The sequence below is a fragment of the Schistocerca americana genome, chromosome 8 (genome assembly GCF_021461395.2).
Source record: "Schistocerca americana isolate TAMUIC-IGC-003095 chromosome 8, iqSchAmer2.1, whole genome shotgun sequence".
NCBI classification, from domain to species: Eukaryota; Metazoa; Arthropoda; class Insecta; order Orthoptera; family Acrididae; genus Schistocerca; species Schistocerca americana.
Genome location: NC_060126.1, coordinates 236,974,099 through 236,995,484, shown reverse-complemented (window position 1 = coordinate 236,995,484; position 21,386 = coordinate 236,974,099).

Sequence of the window (21,386 nt, the reverse complement as noted above, 5' to 3'; positions counted from 1 at the left end):
TACAATTGTCAACAACAGATGGCGCTGCAAGCGATGTGAAAGATATAGAAGACAACGCAGTCTGTGGGTGCGCCATTCTGTACGTCGTCTTTCTGCTGTAAGCGTGTGCTGTTCACAACGTGCAAGTGTGCTGTGGACAACATGGTTTATTCTTTAGAACAGAGGATTTTTCTGGTGTTGGAATTCCACCGCCTAGAACACAGTGTTGTTGCAACAAGACGAAGTTTTCAACGGAGGCTTAATGTAACCAAAGCACCGAAAAGCGATACAATAAAGGATCTGTTTGAAAAATTTCAGCGGACTGGGAACGTGACAGATGAACGTGCTGGAAAGGTAGGGCGACCGCGTATGGCAACCACAGAGGGCAACGCGCAGCTAGTGCAGCAGGTGATCCAACAGCGGCCTCGGGTTTCCGTTCGCCGTGTTGCAGCTGCGGTCCAAATGACGCCAACGTCCACGTATCGTCTCATGCGCCAGAGTTTACACCTCTATCCATACAAAATTCAAACGCGGCAACCCCTCAGCGCCGCTACCATTGCTGCACGAGAGACATTCGCTAACGATATAGTGCACAGGATTGATGACGGCGATATGCATGCGGGCAGCATTTGGTTTATTGACGAAGCTTATTTTTACCTGGACGGCTTCGTCAATAAACAGAACTGGCGCATATGGGGAACCGAAAAGCCCCATGTTGCAGTCCCATCGTCCCTGCATCCTCAAAAAGTACTGGTCTGGGCCGCCATTTCTTCCAAGGGAATCATTGGCCCATTTTTCAGATCCGAAACGATTACTGCATCACGCTATCTGGACATTCTTCGTGAATTTGTGGCGGTACAAACTGCCTTAGACGACACTGCGAACACCTCGTGGTTTATGCAAGATGGTGCCCGGCCACATCGCACGGCCGACGTCTTTAATTTCCTGAATGAATATTTCGATGATCGTGTGATTGCTTTGGGCTATCCGAAACATACAGGAGGCGGCGTGGATTGGCCTCCCTATTCGCCAGACATGAACCCCTGTGACTTCTTTCTGTGGGGACACGTGAAAGACCAGGTGTACCGCCAGAATCCAGAAACAATTGAACAGCTGAAGCAGTACATCTCATCTGCATGTGAAGCCATTCCGCCAGACACGTTGTCAAAGGTTTCGGGTAATTTCATTCAGAGACTACGCCATATTATTGCTACGCATGGTGGATATGTGGAAAATATCGTACTATAGAGTTTCCCAGACCGCAGCGCCAACTGTTGTTGACAATTGTAACTACTGAAATTTCGAAAGTTTGTCTGCCTGAAAATGTACTGTTGTCGCAAGCATATTGCAACAAACGGTGTATTTCTATCGCTGCTCGTTTAGTTTTTATTGCCGTTTCAAATATACCGGTCATTTTTGAAACACCCTGTATATTCCCCTGACGTTGTAATGTCGGAGGCGCACATATCGGCAGCTTTGAGGAGCGGACCGAACAACTACTGATGACGGAAAGCGAATTTACTGCCCGAATACGTACGATTTACCCTGTGCATTTGTTTCACCAACCGCCTTCACGTAAGTCAGTGAAAGTGAATAACCGCCAGTCAGCGGCTTTGCAGTATGGCTCTCGAAAATCAGCCGTTGGATGACTATCTCACATTCTGATACTGGGTAACACAACCAACGTGTCCTGAAGGAACTGCCTTCGTTGTTACCTGGGATACACCAATGGTGGGGTTCTCTTTAAGTTTGAAAGACAAGGTAGCATAGTGCTTGAGACTGCAGAAGCGATAAGTGTGCAGCAACGCTAACACCATTCTCTCGGGGAATTTGATGTTCGTCAGTCTAAACAAATTTTTTCCCTGTCACTTTTATGCAGGAATCCATGCAAGTTAACAAAACCTGAAACTTCCTGGCAGGTTAAAACTGTGTGCCGGACCGAGACTCGAACTCGGGACCTTTGCCTTTGGTGGGCAAGTGCTCTACCAACTGAACTACCCAAGCACGACTCACGCCCCGTCCTCACAGCTTTACTTCTGCCAATACCTCGTCCCCTACCTCCCAAACTTTACAGAAGCTCTCCTGCGAACCTTGCAGAACTAGCACTCCTGAAAGAAAGGATATTGCGGAGACATGGGTTAGCCACAGCCTGTGAGGACGGGGCGTGAGTCGTTCTTGGGTAGCTCAGTTGGTAGAGCACTTGCCCGCGAAAGGCAAAGGTCCAGAATTCGAGTTTCGGTCCGGCACACAGTTTTAATCTACCAGGAAGTTTCATATCAGCACCCACTCCGCTGCAGAGTGAAAATCTCATTCTCGTAACAAAACCTGATTTCGTCGGAAAATTACAAGCTGCCGAGTCACATAAATGAGGCCACAGCCCAAGCTAGACCTCAACGTGCAATAACCACTCACAGGAAGCAGTTGGCAGCACTAGCAGTGGAGGGTATATAACGCGTGTCGGAGGGACGCGGAAACCGTCCAGTCAATGCCATAATGGGAAAACGGAGCGATTTGTCTGACATCTAAAAGGTCAAGATCATTGGCTTTCGGGCCAAGGGTGGAAGCATTTCCGAAACGGCTAAGTTAGTAAACTGCTTGCATGTCCTCTTGGTTAAAGTATACCGTGCATGACAAAATGGTGCTATCCAGAACCGGCACTGAGGCAACTGTGGTGCAAATGGAACATAGATCACAGGGATGAACGACGGCTGCGGAGATATGTACGGGTGAATAGACGTAAAAATGTGTAGAAACTGATCTTCCAGATGAACCGACGGGCTACCAACACTATCTCTTGAACGACCGTTCGCCGGCCCCAGTGGCCTAGCAGTTCTAGGCGCTTCAGTCCGGAACCGCACGACTGCTACGGTCGCGGATTCGAATCCTGCCTCGGGCATGGATGTGTTAGTTCAAATGGCTCTGAGCACTATGGGACTTAACACCTGAGATCATCAGTCCCCTAGAACTTAGAACTACTTAAACCTAACTAACCTAAGGACTGCACACACACCCATGCCCGAGGCAGGATTCGAACCTGCGACCGTAGCTGTCGTTCGATTCCAGACTGAAGCTCCTAGAACCGCACGGCCACGCCGGCCGGCCATGGATGTGTACGATGTCCTTGGGTTAGTTAGGTTTAAGTAGTTCTAAGTCTAGGGGACTGATGACCTCGGATGTTAAGTCCCATAGTGCTCAGAGCCATTTGACCCATTCTTGAATGACCTTTCAGTGAACGATGCTGTGCGTAGGTCTCCACAGCAGGCGCCGGTTCCATGCATCCATCATGACTGCTGTTCGTCGGTAACTAAGGCTGGAATTTTCAAGCCAGTACCCCAACTGGACGTCCACCAAGTGGCGACAGGTGGCCTTTCAGCTGAGTCAGGTTTTATGCTCAGTCGTACAGATGGCCAATGACGTGTACGGCGTGAAACTTCTGAAAGAAAACACCCTGCAACCACAACGATGCGTTATGGTCTGGGGAATGTTTGCATGGCATTCCGCGGGTGAGCTCGTCGTTCTGGAAGTGACAGTGGATCAACACAGGCATGCATCTATCTTTGGGGGCCATGCCCACCACACATGCAGTTTATTTTTCCTCGGCACGATGGCGTCTACCAGGAGGGCAGTCCAACGAGTCACACAGCTCGCAGTGTACATACGTGGTTCGAACAGAACTGGGATGAGTTTTCCGTACTCCCTTTGCCAAAAAAACTCCTAGGATTAAAACCCTATCGAGAATCTTGGGACCACCTCGTTCAGGCTGTTCGAGCCAGATCGTCAACCGAGAAACCTAGCGCAGCTGGCTACCGCACTGCAGTCAGCATGGCTCCACATCCGATTAGGTACCTTCCAGAACGTCACTGACTCTCTTAATGTTCGTCTCGCGTTACAGAACGTGCAGAACGTGGTTGTTCACGCTTTTGGCAGGTCGTCGTATTGATGTGACTGGCCAGTGTATTAATTTAGCTATTGACATCAGCCTCAAACTTCATGGGATAGCTGTTGATTAGTTGTCCAAGGCAGGCTACTAGTGGTTTTTAATATGCACTGCAGTTAAAGTCGACACTTAATTACTGAGACCTAAATCTAATATCTTTTTCACGTCATTCAGGACTCATTGATGCCCCGTTGCTACATTGATCGCACACTACAGATTGGAATACAGTCCCTCAACATGCGTTTCGGAGGCGATATGCTATAGTCTGTCCTCTTAATTGATTTATCCAGCCAGTTATAGGGGGCCTTATGTTTCAACATGGACAGCGAGTCACGGTGCAATAAGCATTAGAAAAGCGTCAAAGCTTTTCATGTTTATAATTAAAGGAGATAGTTGCTTTTAAAATCAGTCATTAGTTTATTGCAGTATATGAAGCGCGATGGAGGTGAATTATTGTGTCGTTAAGCATCGGTAAAGGGCTATGGTTCTTCTCTTTGCAAACTTGGTACACTTTGTGCATGAAAGGAATTCTTCTGATGCCTTCCTAGCTGGGAAGCCCGGCGACCAGGTGGACACAGGTAGTGCCCACGGGCGAGCGGCGGTCGCGCGCCTATGTCGGCACACTTCACAGAGGGCAGGCCCCCAGAGGATTAGCGACAGGCGAAGACGCTGCATACATCAACACGCTGCCAAGGGAAGCCGTGGACATTCGCACGTGTGCCCGAGGCAGCGGAAACGACATACTTCGAGCAAAAAACAGTTTTGTCACGATTCTAGGTAACGCGGACAGAGCGGCGAGTTGAATAGCAACAGCACGGCTTGGATGTCCAAGAATCTCAAGTGGCCCGGGGGAATTTTGACCGTTTCCCGCGAGCAGAACACCTGGGAACGTAGCGGAAATATTCAAAGGGAGAAGTCTTGGTTTGTTGTATTTTTTTATATACTTTCTACAGTATCTAGCGACCCAATTTTTTAATTTTTTTCTATCGTTATTTGAATAATTTGTGAGTGAATGTTTAATGAATTTGATAAAATTTCAATAATTATTGCATATGCAGTTTCAGTGAATAAAACACTTATATCATGAACAGCCCTCCTTGCATTTCATTTATAGAATCTAAATAAAATTCACATCTCTTTCTCCCTCCCACACGTGGTATCTTGCACATTTTTCGAGTTGTAAACCATATCATGGATTGAAAAAAATATCTTGTCAGTGCCTTCCTCTACGTAACAGGCGCTTATGATTAAAGTGCAACTGCTCACACAGGTCCAGTGTGAACTGCAATTGTCATATGGCAGTGAAACATGGTTGACATTTTAATGCGTTAATGCGGAACTGATTTACGCTGAAAAAAAAGTTTCAATTTCGGCCACAAAGTGCAAATCTGGCGCTGTAAACGCAAGAAAGAAGTATAGAAACGTTTACATATGTAGTGGAGTAGGAACGGGACGTGGGCAGAAAAGATAAAACAGGTGAGAAAGGCATAATGTTGACTATCATTAACCACCGCTTACACACTTTGTTCAATATGAGCACCGGAGACGTCGAAGAGATGCCGAACAGCGCCAGACTTGTACCTGGTGACCAAAATTGGAACTAATTTTTTTCCAATATAAATTGGTCCCACATAAACGCTCTAGCATTTCTGCTAAGTTTCTCCGCCATGCGATAAGTACAGCTCACATTGTACTTTGATGAGGAGCTGCACATAAATTATAACCAATAGGTATGTACTTCACAGATCACTCCAAGAGCATGGCAATGTTTACTTCATACCTGTATTAGGCAAACACAGTCCCATTCCATTCGCTTACGTTGCGAGAGATAATTTCAGCCTATGTCTATGTGCGCGGCTTAGGTTCTCTCTCTTAGTACCAGATACTCGAAGAGCGAAATCATCATGACCACCTGCTTAGTAGCGGGTTGGTTCACAGTCCGGCGCCCAGTACAACAGCGGTTTTGCGTAGCATGGATTCGACAAGTGCTTGGTAGGTTTATATGGAGGTCTGTGACACCAGATTTCTACGTACAGGTCACGAAAATCCGTAAATTACGGACTGGTGGTTTACAAGTGCAAGGCTGGCTCCCTAGAGAGTCGCAGATGTGTTCCATCGGGTTCAGATAAGTCGAATTTGGTGGGCAAGACATCAGCATGAGTTCATCATGTTACTCAGACCACAGCATCACGATTCTGGCCATGTGATACGGACATTTATCCTGCTGGAAGATGCCTTAGACGTCGGGGAAGGCACCGGTCACGAAGAGGTGTAGGTGGTTCGCTGTAATGTTTAGTCCTCAGCAGCTATGGTGTCTTCGATTAGAATTACCTCTCCCATGGAAGCAAAGGTTAATGTCTCACACTGTATAATACTACCCACCACGAGTTCGCGCCTGTGGCGCGGTGCACGTTTTGAGCTGCCGTTCGCATGTATGACGGCTTACTCGTATGCTGCCATCGATCTGATGTAACGAGAAACGTAATGCGGCCAGGCAACACGTTTCTATTCATTCACGATCCAGTCGAGACGAGGTCGTGTCCACTGCAATCTTAACTGACGATGCAGCTGGGTCAATATGGGATCACGTGTTGGTTGTCTGTCATAGAGCCCCATGTTCAAAAATGCGTGCTGAAACGTTCATTCATAAACACTTGCGCCTGCACCAGCGTTGTATTCTGTGGTCAGATCTGCCACAGATCACTGGCTATTCTGCTTTACAGGGTGGGTGAGACTCCTACCCCCACTTTTGTGACAAGGCGTGGACGTCTAACACCTTCTCTTTCACTCATTTTTTCACTCTCCTTCAACTACAATGACGGAAAAAGCATCCCGACACCAAGAAGAACCTGTGCGAGATTAACGAAAGATATTACCTACGCTTCTACATCTGAAAGATAATTTCTATTGAAAATTCATACCAGACGGGTAGGAGTGATCTATTAGTGTCATGACTAAGATGCAATTCAGATTTGCTTTAAATATGCGCTATAACGGTCGTGAGTTTAGTTATCTTTGAGTTAAGACGTACTGGGTTGATGTTAATAAAGAGCGCCTCTAAGACGACGAAGTCGCCACTTTCACTGAGTTTGAACGAGTTCGTGTAATAGGGTTACGAGGATCTGGATGTTCCTTCTGTGATGTTGTAGAAAAACTTGGCAGGAATGTAGGCACTGTACATGATTTCTGGCAGTGATGGTCACGAGAATGTACGGTCAGAAGAAGACCTGTCCTCGGAAAAAAAAAGAAAAAAATCAGATGTGTGTGAAATCTTACGGGACTTAACTGATTAGGTCATCAGTCCCTAAGCTTACACACTACTTAACCTAAATTATCCTAAGGAAAAACACACACACCCATGCCCCAGGGAGGACTCGAACCTCCGTCGGGTCCATGACTGCAGCGCCCTAGGCCGCTCGGCTAATCCCGCGCGGCTGTCGCCGGACAGCCACGTGGCATTACCGAGTGGGAGTATCATCGTGTTCGGCCTGTGGGTCTGGAGCATCGTTCTGCGCCTGCAGCAGCAATTTGAGCAGCAACTGGCACCACGGTGACACAACGAATTGTTACAAATCGGTTACTTCAAGGACAGCTCTGAACCAGACGCTCTGTAACATGCATTCCACTGATCCAAAACCACAGCCGTTTGCGACTTCAGTGGCGGCAAGAGAGAGCTCACTGGAGGGTAGGGTGGAGATCTGTTCTGTTTTCTGTTGAAATCTGACGATGCAGCTGGGTCAATATGGGATCACGTGTTGGTTGTCTGTCATAGAGCCCCAGTGATAGCTGTGTGTTGGTTAGAAGGACGCCGATAGAGCGCCTGCAACCAGCCTTTCCGCGGCCTACACAATGAGCCCACACCTGGGGTTACGGTCTGGGGTGCGATTTCGAATGACAGCAGGAGCACTCTCATGGTTATCCCATGCACCCTGACTGCAAATCTGTCCGTCAGTCTGGTGATTCGATATCTTATACTTCCATTCATCAAAAGTATTGCAGGGAGTGTTTTCCAAGAGGATAACGCTCACCCACGTTACAGCTGTTGTAACCCAACATACTCTACAGAATGTCGATATGTTCCCTTGGCCTTCTCGGTCACCAGATCTGTTTCAATCCAGTACAGACGGAATACCATCGGATGACAACTCCAGCGTCATCCACAAACAACTTTAACCGTCCATGTCTTGAACGACCAAGTGCAACAGGCATGGAACTCTAACGCAAAAACTTACATCCGACACTTGTACCACACAATTCATGCACGTTTTCACGCCTGCATTCAACATTCTTGTGGTTACACTGGTTATTAATATACCAGCGTTTCACATTTACAATGGCTTATCTCGTACTTACATTAACCTGTGATCTTGCAACATTAAATATTGAAATATGTTACTTAGACACATGTATTCCCGAAATTTCATTATTTTACATTAATTATGGTGTTGGGATTTTTTCTGTCACTGTAGCGTCCATAGAAGAGCGCAATAACAGCACGTAAACAGCCGACCACCTTAACCGTTTCCGAGGTGCTCGTTCCCAGGCACGAGAACAACACGATCCGCTCTTCGGCAACTTCTTTTATGTCAGTTGACCTTTATATTTGCAGCCCTTGTTGCCGTTAGAATGATTCGTGTCTGCTCTTCTTTCCTCACTGTGTCACATGCCCGCAACGTCACCATGTCACTTGGGCAGTGGTCGTACACTGGTAATACAAAAAATATGCTCTCTGCGCATAGAGATGTTGAATGGCACCTGGTGGGTGACGCGGTAACAGGAATATGTAAGCGGAGCAGACAGGGACGGGGGATCACCCTAGCGAAGATATGGGCTGCAGATGAGGATATCCATTGATATAAGCGACTTTCACTAGGGAAAGATTATTGTTACGCAGAGCCTGTGAACGAGTATCTCGAAAACGGCGAAGCTGGTCGAACGTTCACGTTCTACTGTCGTTAGCATCTACGGAAGGAGGTAGAAGGTTAGTGAAACTACCACTAGGCGCTGAATGGTTGGACATCCACGACTCTTCACAGAATATGAGATTTGGAGGTTTGTCTGGTCTGTAAAGTTGGATAGTGGCATTTCTGCCGAAGGAACAGAACGCTGGTGCACGCACAAGTGTTTCGGAGCACGGATTTCATCGAACACTGTTGAACACGGAGCTTCGCAGCACTTTAATTGCACAATTTAATGAGTGGGCTCCCTCTCTGATAGTAAAAGCAGAAGATACGTATGCATCATAGCCAGTATGCTTCTTTTTCAGATAACGCTATATTAATACATGTTATAATATTAATAGATATTATATTATAACGTACGCGATTCACTTATTCCGTATATTCAGATAATGCATTTTGGTTCTTTATATGGTCAGATTAGCCAACGGTGTTGCCACAGTGGTAACACCGATTCCCGTCAGATCACCGAAGTTAAGCGCTGTCGGGCTGGGCTAGCACTTGTATGGGTGAGCATCCGGTCTGCCGAGCACTGTTGGCAAGCGAGGTGCACTCAACCCTTATGAGACAAACTGAGGAGCTACTTGATTGAGAAGTAGCGGCTCCGGTCTCGTAAACTGACAGACGGCCGGGAGAGCGGTGTGCTGACCACATGCCCCTCCATATCCGCATCCAATGACGCCTGTGGGCTGAGGATGACACGGCGACCGGTCGGCACCGCTGGGCCTTCCAAGGCCTGTTCAGACGGAGTTTATTTTAGTAGTTTAATATGGTCAGATTATACAGTGGGAACCAGAACTCCGCCGACAAACTTTCAGAGGAGGTAGTATGGACAATAACAAGAAAAACGTCCAGCAAACATTCACCTCTAAAGTGCATACCTTACGAGCTACGAACGCTTGTTCATCTTTGCTATTGTGAACCACATCTCTTCCAGTGAAGAAGTGCTTATACTCTGATGAGCCAAAATATTATGACCATCTGTTTAATAGCATGTTTGTTCGTCGCTGAAAGGAAATACAGGGTGGTGCACGAAATGTGTTACCATTTTGTTTTTGAACATAAACTTTATTGTCAATACAATCTGAAAGGAACATATACTACAATGAAGAGCCGTCCATGGAGATTTGTTCTAACTCAGCACATGCTGAATATATGTCCACCATTTCGTTTCCTAACTTCCTTCAAACGAACACTGAAGTAAGTGATTACCCTACGGCACATGTCTTCCGTAATTTCACTGCAAGCTTGAAGAATAAGTCTTCTGAGCTCCATTAAATCACGTGGACGTTTCAGGAAAATTTTTTCCTTTAGGTACCCCCAAAGAAAAAAGTCACTTGGATTGACGTCTGGGCTATTGGGGGGCCAGTTTTATCCGTCATTGAAGCGACCTGGAAACCTGAGTGAAATGATCCGCATGTCGAAATGCTCGTGTAAAAACTCCAACACAGTGTTTGCAGTATGTGGCCTTGCTCCATCTTGCGTGAACCACTGCGTGTTGAAGGGCAAGGCAGTAGCAAGAGGCTGTGGAACGAAGCTATTGCGAAGCATGCTCAAATAAGTCTCGCTGTTCACAGTTTCTTCAAAGAAAAAGGGTCCAATAAGTCCGTTACTGGAAATTGCTGCCCATGCTGTAATCCTCGGATCATAATGTTGTCGTTCATGAAGCACTTGTGGGTTTTCAGTGGTCCAAAAGCGTACATTTTGTTTGTTAACCACACCGTCTAAATGAAAATGCGCCTCGTCTGAAAATGAAACGTTGTTGAGAGTTTCTTCCCTATCCTCCGCCCACTGAGCAAACAGTAGTCTCTGCTGCTTGTGTTCTTCAGTGAGCTTCTGTGCACAGGTCATCTTCCATGGGTACATATGGAGATCACTTTTAAGAATGCGTTGAACGAAGCGTCTGTATATTTCCAGTTGGACTGCTGCCTTTCTAGACGATTTCCCTGGACTTCTCTGTACAGCAACTCGTACCGCTTCAATATTCTCCGGCGAACAAACAGGCTTAGGCCGAGGTCACTTCGCTTACAATACTGTTCCTTCCTGTACAAATGTATCGTACCACCTGTGGATGGTCTTCTTGCAAGGGACCCATCGTGTGTTAAACTGTTGTCGAAAACGCCTCTGAGCCACAACAAGGCTTTTCGTTTCATGAAAAAGTAACACATTTGTCGATTGTTGCTGTGTTGTCAGTCTTCCATTGTCTGCCATTGCTGCTTACTAATCTCCTAGCGGCAGTATCGTGAATTGCACGTCATTTCGTAACTCATTTGTTTTTCGCAGCTCTGCTCGTACTGCTGTAGAAATCCCAGCGGGATATCTAATGTGCGCCGTAAATTGTGAAAGAAACAACTGGTAACACATTTCGTGCGACACCCTGTACATCGCTGATTCTACGTATCAGGGATCCGACAGTTTGTTAGTAGGTTTGTGAAGGTATTTGGCATTAGACGTCTTCGCTAAGGCCACGTACTTCGCGTAAATAACTGGCCGCTGATTATTGTGCGGGGTGATGACGCCATACAGTGAGTTCCAGGCAGATTTTTCACATAGACATCAACGTGAATTCACTATAATCCTCCTCGAACCACGGTAGAACGTTCTGGCTCCGATACATGGGCAATTATACTGCTGAAAGACTATATCGCCGTCTGGGAAGACATCAAGCATGAAGGGATGTAGGCGGTTCGCAGCTGTTAGCGTGACTTCAATTACTACCACAGGTCCCATGGAAGTGAAGGAGACCGCCTCCAATAGCATAATACTGCGCCCATCAGCCTGCGTCTGTGGTGTGCTGCACGCTTCTAGCCGCCATTCACCTCGATGACGTTCGTGGGGACGACCATCGATGTAGTGTAGCAAAAGTTTGATTCACCTGTCGAACCGAGACGTTTCCACTGATATGAGAGATTGCAGGGCACTCTCACTTCTGATTCGGTGTAGGGAATACGATCTACAGCGTTTTGACTTCATACATTGTGATGAAATGGTGGGCAGCAGTTTATGGTCTTGTTTGCGTGCTCTAGGGAAAGAAATACGGTAAGCTTTACCTGTGTTCAAAGGAACAGGGTGCCGACTTAAACGACTGCAGTGAAAGCACGGCGTTGGTGGGGCGACTAAGAGCGTTTTTTCTGGAGAACGATGAAGAGACAATTCGAGACGGCCCCGTGCCGCGGTCGCATTGTGCAAAACACATTAGCTTGGTGCCAGGCGTCCAGGTATACGGCCTAGCGCCGAAAAGTCGCCGAAAGCGCATTGTAGGCCTCGTTAGCGAGCAAGCCACCAAAAGATATGTAAACGTTCTGCAAATGTCCGTGGGACAGGAAAACTGGAACCCAGACGTGCAGACTCTGTTTCAAAACGTGTTTTGTCAATGCTACTTTATGGCCGTTCTTTGGAAACTTTGAAGTGGACGCAACACGGGAGATAACAAGCGGTTTATGCAGGGCTGTGCTTCCACTCTGTATTGTGTTAGCAAAAGACATGGCAAACATGTGGAAAAGAGGCTGTGAAGCTGAATTTTTTCTATTTTTCTGCCAATTAACTTTAAGTCTCTGATTGGTCAAATCGGTTTCCAGTGCAAAGACCATTCACCGAGCTTAGAATGCCGGGGTCCAGCTCGTGATTGACTTGTGCGAAATTGGGGGAAGTCAAAAAAGAGAAATGTGCTTTTTGAACAGAGCTGAGGAGGCAACACAGGGAAAGGGAGGTCAACTCACTCTTGTGCAAGTCTCTTGTACTTGCGCTTCGCTAGGAAAGAACTTCTGGTCTCTACCGAAATGGTGAGACTTGTGTGCTTTGCTACGGTGCGACTTAGAGCCTGTGCCAGTCACCTTCTGAACCATCAGAGGTACTGCTTATATCATCACGGTCACAACGAGTGACCTGTGGGTGTACTTATTTGTCTTGAGTTGACCGTCTTAACATTTGGCGTATTCTGACACACACAGTCATGGCACAGAGTCAAATTGGTTTGACAGATCAGCAAACGGGTCCACCTGCACACTGGAATCCGTTGGGGTTTCAGAGGCTCTTAGGAAAGTACCTGCGCTCTGAATTAACCAAACGTGAGACCGCGTACTTGCATTTTTTGGGAACGCGCTTTTAATAACAGATTGCCACCGTCCATGACTTCAGTCGCCGAACGCATCGTAGTGTGGCGCCTTGACCAGTAGGATGGTAAAGTATTTGCTGCTGCTAAGTAGGGCTATAATATCTATTTCTCACCACCCTGTTCTTTCGAACCATATTTTTCCTTTTTTTTGTATGGTATACTGGATTCATGTGTATGAAGTGAGATAAAGCGAGTAGTGTTCTGGTTAGTGTCGTGTGGCGATCCCCAGCAGATCACTTTGTCCACCATAGATCCCATTTTAATAAGGCTTTTGTGAAATAAATAATTTTTTGTATGATGATTCTCAAATAATTTTGTTGTCTTGTGTCATTTAAGACCAATAAATCGATTGTGAATTAGACTACAACATCTCCCTGAGCTCTGATTAACAGTTCCTTCGCATTTTTATGACAGTCGAAATCAGAATCACAAGGAGTAACTTTTTCATTTGGTGTCCGCTGTGTGGATCTTTTACTTCATTAACCATAATCTTCTTGCAGATAGACAGTCGAATCCAGATGTCCAGTGCCCACTGCAATCGTAATTGACTATGTCGTTGGATCAACATGTGAGCACTTACGGATGGTCTGCTGCGGAGCTCCACGTCCAACAATGCATGAACGGTGTGCTCCGAAATACTTGTGCGTACACCACCATTTCACTGTTTAGGTGGAGATGCCACAGATCATCATCTATCTAACTTTACAGACCAGACAAACCTCCGAACCCCACATTCTGTGAAGAGTTGTGGGCGTCCAACCATTCAGTGTCTAGTGGTAGTTTCGCTATCCTTCTACCTCCTACCGTAGATGCTCGCGACAGTAACACGTGAACGTTCGACCAGCTTAGCCGTTTTCAAGATACGTGTTCACAGGCTCTGCGTAACAATAATCTGCCCCTAGCCAAAGTCACTTATCTCAATGGATCTCCTCATCTGCATCCCATCCCCCTCCCTGACTGCCCCTCTTACTTATTCCTGACACCGCGTCACGTGCCCACAACGCCACTAGCTGGCATTCAACGCTGTAGGCAGAGACCATAATGTTTTGGCATGTCAGGTGTGCAGTTTAAAATCCATGTTTAGTAGACAGCTTTTTCTTAATTTGGTCCACAGTACCTACCTCAGTACCTACATCCCCTCGAGGTAAACAAAGCAAAGAGCTTGCATTAGAAGAGGTGTATTTCACTGAATCAAAGTATCGATGACGAACAAGTAGTGTTCATAGCGCTTGAGATATGCTTTTTACGTCCCATGTTTGTTAGAATTTTTATTTCTTTACTAGACTTTGTTTCTTCTATCACCTCTGAAAGTTTGTCGGTGGAGTTCTGGTTCAAACCGTATAAAAAACGACGGATCCTTTGAAAACAGGCATCTTGACTGTAGACCTACAGTGACTGTGTAAACGAGACTATAATAAAGTGAAAAGTAGTTTCCAATCACAAATGAATTTGCAATTAATATTGTGAACCGTGTTTTAGGTTCTCATCTCTCATATTCTAATAACTTGAGTCCTGTATTTGATTTACAGAATCTGGGTCGGTGTCCTTCTGGGTATTTCATTCCATTATTGCAGCAGGGCACATTATTTCCTATTGCGACATGTGCCAACTCACACAATAACCTCCCTTGGAAATTTACTTTCTAATTCACATGAAGATGAGGGTTAAAGATTTGAAATGCTGCGTAGAAGAAACTAAGAATGCAGAAAAGTATCATCTTACGCCAAATTTCATTTGTACTGTATACTGTACTATGTGTGACATTCCTGTACCGTTACAAATGTTCCATATTTATCCATCTCCACCAACACCAGTCATCGATTAGAAAACAGGGCATGTTGTTAAATAGAGAAAAGTCAGAGGATTTTTATTTTAATTATCTTTTTACATCTTTGGAAACACTAACTGCTTTAACACTGTTTCATTTAGTCAATGAATGGGAGAATTCACTAATCCTACTATAGTGATGTGCTCTGTCAGTGACGTAGGATGTTTAGAGTATAGGTCCTTGTGGATAAACGGAGTAGTTTCGTGAAGGATGAGTGCATCCACGAAGTTCATAAAGTTGTTGTATTCGTAAGCTCACATACCAAACGAAATAGAGTTGATTGTCGCTCACAGAGACATTTCTTCTGTGGGTAAAATAAAGAAATAAAGTACATACAAACGAATGTTGAGATGTAGAAAGAAACGGAAATACACGAGAAGCATCAGTTTAAGACAAAATACCAAAAGACTGCAAAAGAATCAAATAAAAAGTAATACTTCGCATCCACCACACATTTTTAAGTACTTATTATGAAAGATTTTATTATGAAAGAGAGAACATAGCAACAAATAATATTTCAACAAATGTTCTAAAAATAAGAACAAAATCATTCGTGATTTAAGGAAGGATATATGAAAAGTGTAATTGTGCTCTTCCGGGAGTGCAGTAGAAACGGTTATAAAATTCTGAGTGAACTGGGGATAACTCATTTGATTTCTTGTGTTTATGTCGGATTTTACTGCTGTTGGAATGTGCGTGTTTGTCTCAAAGAGTCCGTGAAGACGCTACACTCTGGCACAGAGGCGTAATTCACGACGCTCTCTGCGCCAGGAGTGGGGCAGCCTTTGTTCCTTTGAGGAGCCGAGGCCTGAGAGATTTTACGAGAGATGGCTTTGTTTCCCGGAAAATCCTCAACAGATGAAATATAATGGCGGCGGGCATTTCCAGGTCGCAACTGCAAATGAAGTTGCGGGCAAGGGACGTTTCCCGTTTGCGACACACGGTCTTACACCATTTCCTACTCTGTTGATCTTAATTATATCTCCTTGTCCGAACAGGAAGTACCGAAAGAAGATTCAATTTAGTTTTTTCCCATTTTACATCTACGTCTACATCTGCACTTCGCAAGGTTTTCTACAGTGTGAAGTACCATACTACTTCCGCCTCATTCTTTCGCGTCTTCTCACTGGTGATGTCGCCCACCATGGATTCCTCCCCAGCGCTAACCTCTTCATCTTAGAATAGCGACTGCGTCTAACGTCCTCAGTTATTTAAATAATTATTTAAATAAAAATCTTTTGTTATAAACCGTTTTCGAAAGAGACTAAAAAGTATAAAATAATTTCTCTTTGCCGGTACAGATACCTAACCCCCACAGCTAGTCCTCAAAATTCGTGCTTTTGAATTCTGAATAGCTATAACAATACTTGTAAAATTTAAAACGAAATACGTGGGGGACATGTCGTAGATAACTGTTGCATCACTGATCCACTTAAATCACGAACAATTTTATTGCACTGCAAATGATATGTATTGATATGTGTTATCTCTAAACGACAGCTGTTTTCTACACTCCTTACTATTATCTACTGCATACATCCCACATTTTTAGTCTTAGATTTTACAAATACTGTCATAGCTATTAAAAATTCACACGCGCAAGTTTCCAGGACTATCTGTATGGGGTTTGGAATCCGAATGGGGCAAGGAGAAATTATTTTGTATGTTTCTCTCCGTTTTAAAAACATGGAACACTAAAAAGTCTTAAAGAATCATTTTATGAAACGTTTTCGATGGTGTTGAGCCACAGACATGCAATAATTTTTAAAAGAGGAAACTTCCATTTGATTGTGTGTTACTATATTTATTTTCTGTACTATCTATTTTCGGATTTTATGCCATTATCAAGTACAATGATAAAAATCATACTTGTTAACATTATATAATATCTTACAGATATATGTTAGTCTTGTTTACCTGCTTTAACAGATATGACATAATAATGGTGTAACAACTTCCATCATTGTACTTGATAATGGTATAAAAGCCGAAATATATGTAGTACAGAAGATAAATATAGTACTACACAGTCAAATGGTAATTTACTGTGTAAAAAATTATTTTATGCTTTTTAATCTTGTATGTGTGAAATCTTTCAATCAATTTAAAATATTTTATTGAGTTTTCAATACAAACATGCGGTAAATTTCAGGTATGTTTCAGTTTCTCTTTACCTGAGGCAGCCAATATATTGCTTCCTCCTATGTATATCTCCCGAAAAGACGGGGAGCTCACACGGAGGCTTACCAGGAATCGTTCTTACCACGAAACATTGGCGAGTGGAACAGGAAAAGGGGGAAATATCAGTGGTCCACAACGTACCCTAGGCCACACATCAGACAAAAAAACCGCGTTAATATTACATTGTTATCCAGTTATGAGCTGTGTTAAAAGATTCACGTCTCCAGCTCAACGGCAAGTTAGTTTGAAATCAGTTACAAAATTTGTACGGAATAAACAGATAGAGAAACAAAGTACCCTCAACCTCACACCAGTCACGAGAGTGAATAAGCGGAACGCATTCAACACCTTGCGCAGTGTAATGCCTTCCAAAACGCCGCGCATAAAAACGGAATTATTTCGGGGCACATACTTCTGGTTCTGTTGGCGATAGAAAAGTACGACCAAGTGTTTTGGATAGTCCTTGAGCGAGGGACCATTTGTATACACAACAGAAGGATCGTCTTGCTGTAACAGTCCTACAGTACAGGGCCAAAGTTGAATATTACATATTTTCTCTAGCTTAGGCCAATGGAGGAAATTGGTTGGTTCATTTTGCATTACATGTTGTCTATGTTGCACCTTAAAGTGTTTATGGAAGCATCACTGTGGGAAATTTCTGAGAAAACCCGAAAAATCAAGACTTTTTGGATACCAAAACGGAACCGCAGACTCCAAGTCGGCTTTGCGCAGCAAATGCTGAAATTTTTACGATATGTTCCTAAGATACTAATCTCGAGCAGCCTTGAAAGTTTTCTTGATATCTTTATCCGTTACCGAGATATAGAGGTTCAAACTTACCATAGTTGTACACGGAAAATACGCAAGCAAAGTCCGGTGCGAGGCGAAATATATATAGTAAATAACCGCAGTAAATTGGTAACATTTTAACTGAATGTTCAAAAAAACGGTTCAAATCGCTCTGAGCACTATGGGACTTAACATCTGAGGTCATCAGTCCCCTAGAACTTAGAACTACTTAAACCTAACTAACGTAAGGACATCACACACATCCATGCCCGAGGCAAGATGTGAACCTGCGACCGTAGAAGCAGCGCGGCTTAACGGAATGTTCTCTAGGCATTTATCTGCAAGTACCATCATCCCGTTTTCAAAAATATTTATGTGTATCGAGAAATGCCCCCATAACATGGTTATTGTGTACCAAACCCGTTTACAAAAATATTTATCTGTTACCAAGAGGCCGGCCGAAGTGGCCGCGCGGTTCTGGCGCTGCAGTCTGGAACCGCGAGACCGCTACGGTCGCAGGTTCGAATGCTGCCTCGGGCATGGATGTGTGTGATGTCCTTAGGTTAGTTAGGTTTAACTAGTTCTAAGTTCTAGGGGACTAATGACCTCAGCAGTTGAGTCCCATAGTGCTCAGAGCCATTTGAACCATTTGTTACCAAGAAATACCCACAAAACATGGTTTCTCTGTACCAAAACGGAGGCGCGGATTCCAAGACGCCTATGCATTCAAAGCTACTCTACTTGCAGAGGTAAAACGCGCACGTAATATCACGCACTGATCAGCCAGAACATTATGACTACCTACCTAATAGCTGATATGTCCACCATTGGCACGGATAACAGCGGCGACGCGTCGTGGCATAGAAGCAAGTGAGACCTTGGTAGATCGCTGGAGGGAGTAGCTACTACATCTACACCCAGGAGGCACCTAATTCCCGTAAACTCCGGGGTGGGAGGGAAAAAATATCACCTTCAATCACATCCCAGATGTGTTCGATTGGGTTCAAATCTTAGGAGCTGAGGGACTAGCACATCAATTGGAGCCCACCACTGTGTTTCTCGAACCATTCCATCACACTCTTGGCCTTATGACATGGCGCATTGTCATGTTGAAAAATGTCACTGACGTCGGGAAACATGAGAGTCACAAAGTGGTGTACATGCTCTGCAACCAGTGTACGATACTCCTAGGCCGTAATGGTGGCGTGCACGAGCTCCACTGGACCCGTGGATGCACACGTGAAATGTTCACCAGAGCATAAAGAAGATACACCCAGGTAGTCTCCGTCCCGCAGAAGAGGTGTCATGAGCTCTTCCCCTGGGAGACGTCTGATTCGCTCCCTCACATCGGCATGTTGAAGAAGGTATCGGGATTCATCAGACCATACAACGCTCTGCCATTGTGCTAACGTCCAGTGCCACAAGTCACGCGCCCATTTTCAGTCGTAATTGCCGATGTCGTGGTGTTAACACTGGCACATGCATGAGTCGTCGGCTGTGGGGCGCATTGTTACATCTACATCTACATACATACTCCGCAATCCACCATACTGTGCGTGGCGGAGGGTACCTAGTACCACAACTAGCATCATCTCTCCCTGTTCCGCTCCCAAACACAACGAGGGAAAAATGACTGCCTATATGCCTCTGTACGAGCCCTAATCTCTCTTATCTTATCTTTGTGGTCTTTTCGCGAAATGTAAGTTGGCGGCAGTAAAATTGTACTGCAGTCAGCCTCAAATGCTGGTTCTCTAAATTTCCTCAGTGCGATTCACGAAAAGAACGCCTCCTTGCCTCTAGAGACTCCCACCCAAGTTCCTGAAGCATTTCCGTAACACTCGCGTGATGATCAAGCCTACCAGTAACAAATCTAGCAGCCCGCCTCTGAATTGCTTCTATGTCCTCCCTCAATCCGACCTGATAGGGATCCCGAACGCTCGAGCAGTACTCAAGAATAGGTCTTATTAGTGTTTTATAAGCGGTCTCCTTTACAGATGAACCACATCTTCCCAAAATTCTACCAATGAACCAAAGACGACTATCCGCCTTCCCCACAACTGCCATTACATGCTTGTCCCACTTCATATCGCTCTGCAATGTTACGCCCAAATATTTAATCGACGTGACTGTGTCAAGCGCTACACTACTAATGGAGTATTCAAACATTACGGGATTCTTTTTCCTATTTATCTGCATTAATTTACATTTATCTATATTTAGAGTTAGCTGTCATTCTTTACACCAATCACAAATCCTGTCCAAGTCATCTTGTATCCTCCTACAGTCACTCAACGACGACACCTTCCCGAACACCACAGCATCATCCGCAAACAGCCGTACGTTGCTATCCACCGTATCCAAAAGATCATTTATGTAGATAGAAAACAACAGCGGACCTACCACACTTCCCTGGGGCACTGCAGATGATACCCTCACCTCTGATGAACACTCACCATCGAGGACAACGTACTGGGTTCTGTTACTTAAGAAGTCTTCGAGCCACTCACATACTTGGGGAACCAATCCCATATGCTCGTACATTAGTTAGGAGTCTGCAGTGGCGCACCGAGTCAAACGCTTTCCGGAAGTCAAGGAATATGGTATCCGTCTGATACCCTTCATCCATGGTTCGCAAGATATCATGTTAGGAGTGTTCAGTGCGCTGGAAGCTGTGTGTTCAGAAAAACACTTTTTTTTCTCTGCCCAGCATTGAAGCCTGATGTTAGTACAGCCCCACTAGTATCCCCGACAGTTCGCCGCCTGTCCTGTTTTATCAGTGTGCCCAACCTACGACGTCCGACGTCTGTAATGACGGGTGGCTGCACAAACCTACAACGGCTGGACGTGGCTTTACCTCGGTTTCGCCACGCGTTGAAGACACTCACCACAGCACTCCTCGAACACTCGACAAATCGTGAAGCTCCCGAAATGCTCGTTCCGAGCCTCCGGGCCGTCACAATCTGCTCTCCGTCAGACACAGATAGATCGCGTGCCTTCCACATTCTACACACGGACAGCACGCTCACTTGCACTGCATGCACCGTGCGTGTGTCTGAGTAGCAGTCATTTCATACTAGGTGACGCTGCTATCGGGGGTTTACGTGGCTAGTAGGTCGGTGGCTGATTAGTGTAGATTATAAAGTGAAGTAGCACAGTGATATTAGCTATAAAGTGTCTCCGTCATCATCGTAAGGGTTCTGGGAACAATGTGTTGTAAGATTTTTGTACACATAAAATCCGGCCTGATGTGTGTATAAAATTTATTTTTGCGTATTTCAGTTTCAACTGTCCCATTAACTTCTGTTTGTGTGAGTGGCATACCCTTCTGTTACAGGTAAAAGAAGGGAACCAGCGGAAAAATGCTCCTCTATAGCAAAAAATGCGAATATGGTCTGCTTTCAAAAGACTCTGACTAAAAAGTGGGGTACCAGCTCCCTCGTTCTACAGCACCTACCTCGTTCTACGCAGCAGCTATCGACATACCCCAAAAAATTATGGCGTGCGAACATATTGCCGTTTTCTATGCTGAGTCATTGGTAGTGAGAAAGACTCAGAAAAGTAGAGGATACTGGAAGACGGTTGACAGTGGTTGTGGCATAG